The sequence below is a fragment of the Thermobia domestica genome, chromosome 9 (genome assembly GCF_964235325.1).
Source record: "Thermobia domestica chromosome 9, izTheDome1.hap1.1, whole genome shotgun sequence".
Taxonomy (NCBI): domain Eukaryota; kingdom Metazoa; phylum Arthropoda; class Insecta; order Zygentoma; family Lepismatidae; genus Thermobia; species Thermobia domestica.
In genome coordinates this window covers 94106149-94117912 of record NC_137462.1, presented here as the reverse complement: position 1 = coordinate 94117912, position 11764 = coordinate 94106149, and the positions used below count along the sequence as shown (strand labels likewise).

Genomic DNA, 11764 nt, shown 5'->3' with positions numbered 1-11764 from the left:
TACCACACACAAAGAAAATGTTCTCACTTCTTCACTCGTTTCCGGTCACAAGTTCAATTAGGGAAATGGTAAGAGTGCCGTGGCAGACTAGAGGCTTGGGGTTAGGTTACTCCTAATGTTCCGTGGCAAACAGTAGGAGGGACACCAGAGAACTGGTACTGGTCCGCTGGTTTCTGCCGAATTTATAGGCCTCCAGGCGGCGGTTGCGCTGCTTCTCCAGTATCGTCTGCTTTGTAGGACGGGCCAGAAGTTCTTTGTCTGCTGGTTATAGCAGACCCACGTGGTGCGTAGTACCTTGACGTAAAACCATGCGGTAGTGTTTGTAAACACAAGCGTAAAGCATTGTTTGTACACAATACCACATGGGATATTACAATATACATATATTATCAGAAAGTGAGTGCAGTTAAGGAGAGATAATACCATGACTGTGCATGGGTAATAGCAAACTAATTAATTACGATTTTCATTATTGTTATTTTTTGTAAAGGGTGCAAATAGTATGTGAGTCACTTTAGAAACTTTAATCCTCTGGGTCTGTGGTCTAAATGTGCATAGGACCACCCCATAGCCATATGGTGTACAGGACCGAGACATGCACGTGTAGATGTTTGGAGGTCCATCTTCGCTTTCATGGGTATAAAGTTACCAAAAATTTCAAAATTTGTAGGTTTCTGATCTAATGTATCTCCTTTAATGAGGTTTTATCACGTTATGGTTGAGTATGACGGTCCACTGTCTTTCATACGACAGGGACACATTGATGCACACCTCTAAAATTTCGACAGAGGGATGTATAGGCCTCACCTTTAAATTCTGAAAATTACTAAACTTTAAAATTTGGTATGGTAACGTATAATCAAGGTAATATATCTTTGTAAAAATCAGTGGTTCATCTCGTTCGCTTTCATGGGGAAAAAATTGCCAAAATATAAATTTAGAAGATTTTGACTTCATAGGTCCTCTTGGATTATGGTTTATTACGTTATGGATGAGTATATAGCCCCCATTGTCTTTCCTTCGATATGAGTACAATTGCGCCCTTATGAAATTTCGGGAGGAATGTGTACCCCACCTTATTAAAATTTAGGATAGTATAGGACCATGATAAAGTTTGGTTGCTTCATATTGTTCCCTTTTATGCAAAAAATATTGTCAAAAATTAATTTTTGGAACTTTCTGTCCTCTTTGATAAAGTCAAGATCATTTTGTATTTTAACAGATATGTATAGTACTTTAGATTATTGCTAAATAATAATAATAATATTTCGTTATATGGAATTATAATGGAAGGCCTAGGTATTAACACAGTGGAAGGTCAATTGGTTTGATTCTGGTTTTATCTTTTGAGAAGGCAGGTCAAATTTCCTGTACAAACGCATATGACGTTATCCTTAGATTCATGTCCCGTATAGTCATGAAGTTGAAAAGGATCGTAAAACTTTAAGTTATCCATACGATTTTTCATTAGGTTTGTGTCCTTCTTTTATTGCCTATATTAAACTACTTAAACGTCTCCTTTTACTATTTTGACAACACTAAAATATTTTTTTACCTGAATGAATCGATTCACTTGGTCGAAGGAAATACATTTTCCTGTTGAAAAATAAGTTGTTGTTTTTTTTTTAATCCGAAAACAGAATTTCGATTCAAACTTTTTTACAAAATTTTTTGTTAAAAATTTTCGATTGAAAACTTTTATTTTTTTTTAATTCTGAAACAATTTTTGAACAAAATTTTAGTTTTCAGAAAAATTGTTTCTAAAATTTTAGTGCTGATTTTTTTTTTTTGTAGTGAAAATTTGGTTTTAAAATTTTCTGAATTAAAAATTTGAGCATTTTTTCCAATTTCGAAATTTCGTAAAACAACGGAGTTTAGATTACAAAATTTTTTGTTTATGAAATTTCACTGCATATGTAATTTTTACCGGTAACTGTGATTTCAAAAAATTAATTCTAAATTCGGTACATGTAAAATTTTACCAATGAAATCGGTTTTTAAAAAATGATTATGAATTTCGGGATGTGAAATAAAATACAGAATTTGTTCAATGAGCATGTTTTACCAAAATGTTTTTCTTCATGTTAGCGTATCCTCATCGCCAAAAGTACCTTTACATCGCCGTGACGGCTATGTGACTGCGCAGTACCCAAAGAAGGAATGGTTGCATAAGAATATGTGATTCATTTTGAAGAGTTTTTATTTTTACTAGGTATAGGGAGGAAAGACACAGATTTGAAGCATCAGTGCATTGTCATCTCTGAAAAGATTCGTATTCTCAGTTTTTCAATTTATTGTCTTGTTTGTCAAGTTAAACACCACAACATCTATTACTGATAGCATAGATCGGCTTACTTTCTAAAATTGCCTCTGTAGCCTATTTGTCAAAATGAAATTGATTACGCTGAACATGAATATATTTCGCTGTCGTAAAGCAAAGGCCGTAATAAATGTAAATAAGGTTCTTATTATCATATAAAACATAGAAGTATTTATGTTCTGACGCCTGATTAGTGCCATACTAAAAAGTTCGCCTAACATATGTTTCGTGCTGTAGTCAAACCTTTAGTATAAAGCTGATCTTACTCAAAACGACTCTGCATAAGGTGGAGAGTGAATAGACCAGTAAATCAGATGGTCTGGTGGGATTGCTAATCTTATTATTTTAGTAGTACCTTGGTGATTTTCTGTCTTTGATCTGGTGGGGAAATGTAGTAACATACTGGCAGCACTGGAAGAATGTGGAAGTAGCGACGGAAGTTTATTATTAGAGGTAAATAATTTTGTTATTGTACAAGGAGTATAAGATGAAATAAAGTATTGCGACACTGATATTAGTTCGTGCAAATTGAGAATATCCGGGCAAATTATTGTGGCTATAAAAATAGTGTTTCCTTGCAAAATATCGGCATTTAATTGTATTCTATTAAAGACGTTACGCACTCCTGGTAACTTGCATTTCATGATTCATTGGAGCTGGAGAGAGCAAATGGGAAAGACGATAATGTCAATCCAGTTGCTGTTTGCGTTCAAAGCAAAGTTTTTCTTTTTTTTTTATCTATTATAGTGTACAGGGGTTAAGCTCCCCAGGTAGCTCCTCAAAATTGCAAAATTTACGAGGAAATTGATAGTTATACGGTATAACATTTAAGTATCATAGAAATGATACATGCAAAGGGTATCATGGCACGGTGATTAATTACAGGGAAAATGAACTGTATATTATGAACTATGTGAAAATGAAATCTGGCATTACTTGAGCAGACGGTTCTACCAAATGTTCACACATTTATTGCATTTTAAGGTTTCATTTTGCAGAACATGCACTAAATGAGGAGCTAGTGCATAAACCACAAACAAACTTGTGCTAGGTGGTCACTGAAAATCACAAATGCTATGTAACAGAATCAGGCCAGGAGCACAGTAGGATTGCCCCAGCAGAGCGAGGGGGTGCGTTAATAGGGAACAGGCGCGTCAGCGACTGGGGGCATGCGCATAAACTAGGTTAATGGAAGGATACATAATATGTCCGCAATAATTTTCACTTTAAAAACTGTTAGATAATAGTAATAATTCTTATTTTCAAAATGGCTTCACTGGTTTCCCAGGTAGAACTGGCCCGCTGCGAGAAGAAGTTAGTCTGTTTTGAACTTTTACTTCTCTTCCATACTTCGCACAGTTGATTTTAGGTTTTAACATACCTGCAAAAACTTTATATGACGTTCTTTATCACACAATTCTCTGTAATAAAATCGTATGTTTGCATGATATCCATCACAAATGTCCATTGCTAACACAAATAGAACATTCCTGCCGTTTATTTCTACCTTCTTCGCATTCTTGTATTCTTGCGCTTCAGTAAATAGTTACAGTTAGAATACGTTCACTACCATTCAAAATGTATGTCAATATGATATCTAATGACAAAAATTACTTATATTCACACTCTACTTCTTTTACGAAAAGCGTTTCACATTGTATTTTACCTATAAATTTTGTTTTCGGTAGAACCGTCTGCTCGAGTGCACCCAATCTTCCAGTTTAACGTCTCACAATTATGCCCTTTTCAGGCTAAGGTAAACGGATAATGAAAGGAAATGAATTGATGGAATAATCGGTGAAATGAGAGTGTGGGAAGAGATGGGAGTGCCCGAGAAAATAGACACGATGTTGTCCACAAACTAACATATTCGACGATCGAACCAGAAACCCCATGCACCAGAGGGAACCGATCTACAACAGCCACCATGGCTCCCTTCGACTATAGAAGGTGTGTAGTGATACCGTGTTAGGTAAACTGATAATAGAGCATGTGCCAGTGTTCCAAACCCACTGTCTTAGTAACTAGCGTAGGAAGTTTGTAATGAGATAGGCGAGAGAAACGTGCCGGTTGATTCTAGTGACACTTGAGAGAGCCACACAACTTATCGGCCATAAATTGCTATCCTATTTTAGGTGGGCATAACTTTGTAAAACAAAAAAGGAAATACGTGTAGCATTTAGTATCTCCCCCCAAATCCATCGACGGCTCCCAAGCTGGCACTGTGACTCACAGTGAGCTGTTCTAAATGTTCTCATATATGCGTGTACCCATAATCGTTTACGCGCCTGTTCGCTGCCGCTAGGTCCCCCCTGGTGCGCTCTTGCCTCACTGGGCTCAATAGCATTTGTCCTTTTTCAGTGGCCAACTAGTTGGTTCGCGTTTTATGCCGTACCTCCACACTGTATTTGTACTCGTCGTAATTACAAATGATATATAGTAATCGCTACTAAGTGAGCCAAAGTCACTACCAAGTGGTCTGAGGGAGAAGCTAAATAATACAGATTTCGCAGTAAGATTGTATGAATAATCAAAATATATTGATGTATCATGTGAAATCAGTATAGAAAGTGATTCCAGAAGTGCCTCAAAGCTGTATCACACGCAAGGCATGTGTTTCTATTAAATGTTTTTCCACTATCCTCAATTATGAATATACCACCGTCGCTGATGCACATGCTTCTGACGGAATCATCCCCCACACAGGCCTCCTTGCTTCTCTCTTGCTCCGACTGTTTTTAGGTTTGTTCGTCTTTTATACAATGTAGTTTGTAATGTCCACACGATGTATTTCAAATCTAGTGGTAGTGTCGAAGTTATCGTCCCTCACAGTAATAAGATAACAAACTAAGTTTATGATCCTACTCCATATTTTCGTTATTTCTTAATAAGACAGAGTTTACAACACTGAACAGTTGATTAGTGTAGGGCAAAATTAAAGATAATTCTGGGAAGGCAGACAAAATCCAAGCAAGAGTATCATGTGCGTAGCTGTGGTATATGCCTGTGAACACCCAAATTAAAATATATGTTTGTTTGTTTCTTTTTTCAGTTGTTCTGCGTTATAAAGTTTTATCTGTAATGCTTCAATTTATTGAAATAACATTTTATTTACTTTTAAAGAACTCAAAATCTAATAAAACATGTAAAATGTCACAGTAAGAGTGCAGATGAGCTTTAATTACTTAGAAAAATATTGTGGCTACTGCTAGGACAACAAATAACATCGAAGCAGCTCAAAATTTAAAAGATATAATTTAGATTTAAAAAAAAAAAAAAAAAAATTACTTCCCTACCCTGAAAATATTTACATAATTTACACTTGTCAAAATAACCAGTAACATAAATTTTCATTCAATTTGTCTAGATAAATTTTCACATTTCGATTTTCTAAATAACACTTACATTGTTTAATTCACACTCATTATTATATTATTAAAACACACTTCAGTAGCATTTAAACATAATAAATGATGGGTGGCGACGGGTATAAAAAATTAAAAAAAAAAAAAACTATCATTACCATATTCACATTTTGATCTTCATAGGTACATCTATATTTTACTTATTTAGAATATATACGCGAAACACGAGAACTACAAAAAACTCAGCATTCTACAACTACCATATATATTTCACATTTTGATCAGTATGTCCGTTTTTTTAAGTTGGTCCGAAAACATGTTTGACGTCGTTGATCATCGCCATTTCGCAATCCATCACAATAGTCAGAGCATCAACTATTATATTCAGAGAATCACACTTGTCGACAATTGCTGATAGAAATTCATTGTAAGTTTCTTGTGTCGCATTCGACAGAAATCCATACACACGCGTCACAGCTGTCTCGCCTATTGAAACCCGGATGATATGCAACTGACGAAATATTGCAGGAGCCATTGCGAAGTTTCTATCCATAAACCATGTGTCCGATAACGCGAGAAGCCTCAAACATTCTTCAGGAGCGCAAAACACTACTCTTCTTGTGGCAGCAGGCCCATTATCGTGGATAAGGAATGGCATGGAATTAATTCCCCCAGTTGTTGTCCAATCACCTTCTAAAACCAGGTCGTGTATTGTAGCTGGTTCTCTTGGAAGTGTCCCTCTCTTGTGCCTTCGAAGATTTCTCTGAATAGAAGAAAGTTTACCAATATGAGGCATTACGTCCTTTTACATGCACTACAAACTATTTGCGCTGACTTCATTTGGTCTAAACGTTGAGTTCATAGCCTTCATTCGTAACTTACAGGCTGCAATAGCTTCTTCGTTGCTGGGATGATTATGTTGGAGCGTGGACAAAATCCAAGAGAATAAAATCCAAAGAACAGTATCATGTGCCTATGAACACTCTAATTAAATTGTATGTTTGTTTGTTTCTTCAATTGTCATGCATTCTAAAGTTTTATCTGTAATTCTTCAATTTATTGAAATAACATTTCATTTATTTTGAAGAATTTAAAATCCAATAAAACATGTAAGATTATCACAGTAAGAGTGCAGATGAGCTTTAATTACTTATCACATCCATATGAAAGTATGAAAACTATGCATGTGTGTACAAATATATAGTAAAAGCATGTATTAACATCTTAATTTTATTAGATATAAAATACACTTAAGAGAGTCAGCATATTGTTGTAAGACCATTCATTGGAGTATTTTAATTTCACCTTTATGAGGTGGCATACAAAAGTCTTGATTTGTTTGTTGGCAGTGTTTTATGGATATATTTTTTAAAAAAATTCTGATATACTGATCAATTTTGGTCAAGAATGATCAAAATGTGAAATATGTACTGTAGTTGTAGAATCTGCTTTTTTTTTTTTTGTTTTTTTTAGTTCTCGTGTTCCGCGTATGTATTCTAAATAAGTAAAATATAGATGTACCTATGAAGATCACAATGTGAATATGGTAATGATAGAATGCTGAGTTTTTTTACCCATTGCCATCCACCATTTATGTTTAATTGCTATTGATTTTTTTTTTTTTTTTTTTTTTTTTTTTTTTTTTTTTTAATAATGTAATGATGGTTGAATTAAATAATGTAAAGGTGTTATCTAGAAAATCGAAGTGTGAAAATAAGTCTAGACAAACTAAATGAAAATGTATATGTTATTGGTTATTTTAATAAGTGTAACTGATGTAAATACTTTGAGGTTAGAGAAGTAAATTTGCTTTTATCTAAATTAAATCTTTTTAATTTTATTTCTGCTTTAATTCTCTTTGAAGAAAATAGAGTCACATGTTCTATTTTTAAGACTGGGCTACTTTGCTGTTATTTATTATCTCTGATTTAGCAAGTCAGTGCTTTCATTTTCTGGTTGACTTATGTGAATACACTCTTTTTAGTCAAGATATTTTTGATCACTCTAAATTGGATCCACCTTGGCATGCCCTAGCAGTAGACAGAATGTTTTATGAGTAATTAAAGCTCATCTGGGATATAGTATACGTAAGACCGTCTGAATTCCAGAAGAAGCTGGACGCTCATACTTTTAGGGATTATTCATTGAGTATCTACGAACTTAGAAAGGGGGTAACAAACCCACTTTCATTTACTTATCCACTGATACGAAAATAAGAAAGAACGTACCTATTTGCCCTTGTACTTTATATGCTATAGCGCATTACATTATATGCAACAAGGATTTTGGTCTGCATCATGATACAAATTTAAAAATATTTAACATTTTTCGAATCGAAATCAACAAAATTTATTCTAGAAAGTAAAAATAGAATGTTAAGCACACATAATGAAGACAACGCAGTGATTTAATTTGGTAACGTATAAATATATAATATGAAGTATCCTCGCGCACGGAAGATAGGGGGTTCTCATGTATACTATTACCCTCATCTGCACCCTTAGTGTGCCAATATTACATCTTTTATTGGATTTTCAATTCTTGAAAAGTAAATGAAATGTTATTTCAATAAATTGAAGAATTACAGATAAAACTTTAGAATGCATGACAATTGAAGATAGAAGCAAACATACACTTTAATTAGGGTGTTTACAGGAACATACAACAGCTACGCACATGATACTGTTGCTTGGATTTTCTCCGTGCCTCACAGTTGATAGGTAGGCCAACTAGTTTTGTACAGTAATACAATATGGATGATAACGTAGGTAGTGAAGAATAAAGGAAGCAGAAAAATAGACATTTGTGGAATACAGTTACAACTGAAGTACGAAAATAAAACAGGAGTAATTGTGAGTAAGCTGTTTTAACATAACCACAAGTAATTAGTAAAGTAACATTTAAAACAGCTTTATGTTCCTCAGATCAGCGGAACCGTAGCCGTGTTGAGTGCAATCTTCATATCTTTTTTGTGTATATTTTTGTATTCTGAAGTGTTCCATTTTTACGTGGAGTTTTATAAAATGCCAAGCTGAAACCATTATTTTAGAATACTTTTCTTGCTTTAAATGATACCCTAATACTTCATTGGTTTTAATTTCTGTTCTATGCTACTTTAGTACAGCGTAGTGACATTTACGGAATATGAATTTTTGTCATTTCGAAATGGACTCTGGTTACATTACAAAATGATCATTAAGGGTGTAATTGTATGTGTGAGTGGTGCGCGTTAATTTTAGAAGAGCTTAACTGTTATAAGGTATAAGTACAGCGTCCGGACATATGCCATAAAAACTAGAGTACAAAGAACAAACCAACTTGTGCTTGGTTATCACTGAAAACTGCAAATACTATCTAACCTGAGCAGAGTAGGTAGGCCCTAGGGGTTGCGTCCCTGGGAAGCAGGCGCGTTATCGACGGTGAGTATATCTGTATACTACGATGTCACCCCCCCCCCCACACACACACACACACCAAAATAAAAAGTTTTACATATTTTGCTCATATTTTAACAGCACATCATAGCTTTCCACCATTTCAAGTCACTGTTGTCGGAGATACTAGCATTGTTCTCAGCTCTTAACTAATGCCTTCAGTGCTACATATTACATACTTAAAAGGAAGTTTTAATTTGTTCTTCTGCAACGTTAATACTTACACAACAGGTAAAATCCACGTATTTCATCACTTGTTACGACCTGCTGTTCTCAGCTGAAGTAATACATTTCGTACGTAAATTTTACAAATTCGTATTCTACTATAATAGAATAGGATGTTAATTTCTAGACGCATGACTAAATAATTGTGTACAGATTGATAACATGCGTAAAAACTGATATATCATAAAAACAATTAGTCACGCGAAGACCTCCTACCAACCTGGACTATAGGGCTTCCAGTAAGAGAAAGTCTCTGACAGTTCGCAGCGGCGTTGCCACTGCTCACATCTTAGTGCTTTGGGATCGAGCGAAAAGACGTCAAAAATAAATACACTTATGTACCTACACAAATAGGCGCTTCACATCATCTAGACTATGAAATTGTTACGGCAGAATGAAAAACGTGTATGTACAATACGCGATTATATTATTCCCAAAATGAAAAGATAAAGCCTAAGGAGGTAATCAAATATAATAATAACCATCGCCACACAGCCTATTGTTATTGTTTAAAACAAAAAGCGTCTCAACATTTTCCGTCAATTTTATCTTGGAAAAAATATTTCGAAATGAATATATAACATTCATATATTGGCTGCTAATGCTTATGAGTAGGAAAGGTGCAGACAAGGTAGAGGAAATATTAGGCCACAGACTTTTATCAATTGGTAGTGTCCCATGATTTGCCTAGTGAGAATAAGAGAAAATCGCTGGAACCCAGTCACGATGGCTAGCCCTGATTTTGAACCCAGAACCTCCCGAATGGTAAGTCAATACTTTACTACTGAGCCACGGGCGCTCGGTGTAAAAAATCCTTTTGCTACTGAATTACCTTCTTGAAACATCTGTGTCGGATGGGATGTTTCTTTCTCGAATAATATTCATAAATACGCCGTCGAATCGCATCCTCTTAAAAGACGTCCAGAGCGGTTTTTGGTACACGGTTTTGGTCGCGTCCTCCCGGACGTTCGGAGCACCTGTGCAATATGAAAGTCGAGATTGTCTGGATATTTCTCCCTTGTTATTCTTTTCACCGTTGTGATTTTGAAAGCAGCGTCAGCTCTTTCAACTACTTCCGTTAGTGGAAAAAAAGGAACTATTATGACTTTCGTGCTCCAAATATGTCCGCAAATTAAATACCAACTCTCGACATTGGTTGTTCAAGGTAGCATCTGTGCCAAATTTACTTTATTATTATTATTATTATAGACTACTGGAAAATAGATAAGCGAAAGCAAAACTAATACAAACCCGATAAGACACTGAAAATGGAAATACATACAAAAACACGCCAGTGGGGGGGGGGAATTAGTCTCACACCAAACACTGGTAGATAATCACAAAGTAACATAGCCAATTAAAATAATATTGTACAAATATTTGAGTATTTAATTTAACAACACAAGCTAGACAGCTATATCTTTTTCACTTCACTTTCAGAACTTATCAACTTGAAGACTTAGACGTAAATGACAGCGAGAAAGACAGATCTCAAAACCGGCAACGTTGTAACACATGTTTTGTTGTTTTTCATAAAAACCAGCTCTTACCAAAGTGTTGCCATAGACACAATAAACATACTAATTCTAGAATCAGATGGCACACGACTTCGTACTTAACTGAAAATGAGTGTATTTTATTGTACTGAAATCAGTCAATAGCAAATTGTAGCTGTTCTCTAAATTATCATTGTACATTTATTTCAGCAATATATATTTTTTGAAAAAATACAGTCTATTTTGATGAGTTTCGCTTTTTTCCTGTGTTGAGGTCGTGTCAAGAAGAGAAAGGAGGTGGAAAGAACAAGTAGCGGGATGACCAGTTGAATTTGAGGGATGGTCCGGAAACGCGGTTTGGTATTGTTTCCAAAGCCCCACTGCTGGGTTATTTCTCTTCCACTCTTCTCCTCTTCCCTCCTTCTGAATGAAAGCTTATTTTAAGGAAAGTTTGTTTCCAAGGAAGTCATAATGGCAGCCAGGTAGCAGATTGATGCATTGGTTCTTCATCTTTGGAAGATGTGGAATTGAGTTCCAGTACTGTCGTGTACACTGGCGCAACTCCCAGGGTGGATGGGGGCGCGGACAAAATCCAAGCGGATAAAATCCAAGGAACAGTATCATGTGAGTAGTGCCTGTGAACACCCTAATTAAGTTGTACGTTTGTTTCTTTCTTCAATTGTCATGCATTCTAAAGTTTTATCTGTAATTCTTCAATTTATTCCGGTGGGAGGTAACGAAAAAACACCTCAGCATTCTAACATTACCATATTCATATTTTGATCTTGATAGGTACATTTGAATTAAATTTTTATAAAAGAAATCATACAACACTACAAAAGCACTACGTGTGTGTATGGATTTCTGTCGAACCAGACACAAGAGACCTACAATGAGCTTCTATCAGCTACTGTTGATAACTGA

General features: G+C 35.2%; 1 protein-coding gene across 2 annotated transcripts in view; it reads left to right on the top strand.

The window, feature by feature from the left end:
- The first annotated feature begins 2629 nt into the window (after positions 1-2629).
- Positions 2630-11764, top strand: part of LOC145694868 (transmembrane protein 121B-like) — a 32674-nt gene continuing 23539 nt past the window's right edge. Inside the window, exon 1 of one of the 2 annotated variants that reach the window (XM_081771571.1) lies at positions 2630-2773. The gene's annotated coding sequence lies outside the window, so the exon portion shown is untranslated. Of the gene's footprint in view, positions 2774-2814; positions 2949-11764 lie in introns of those variants that run through there. The other variant, XM_081771572.1, reaches the window with a different exon arrangement.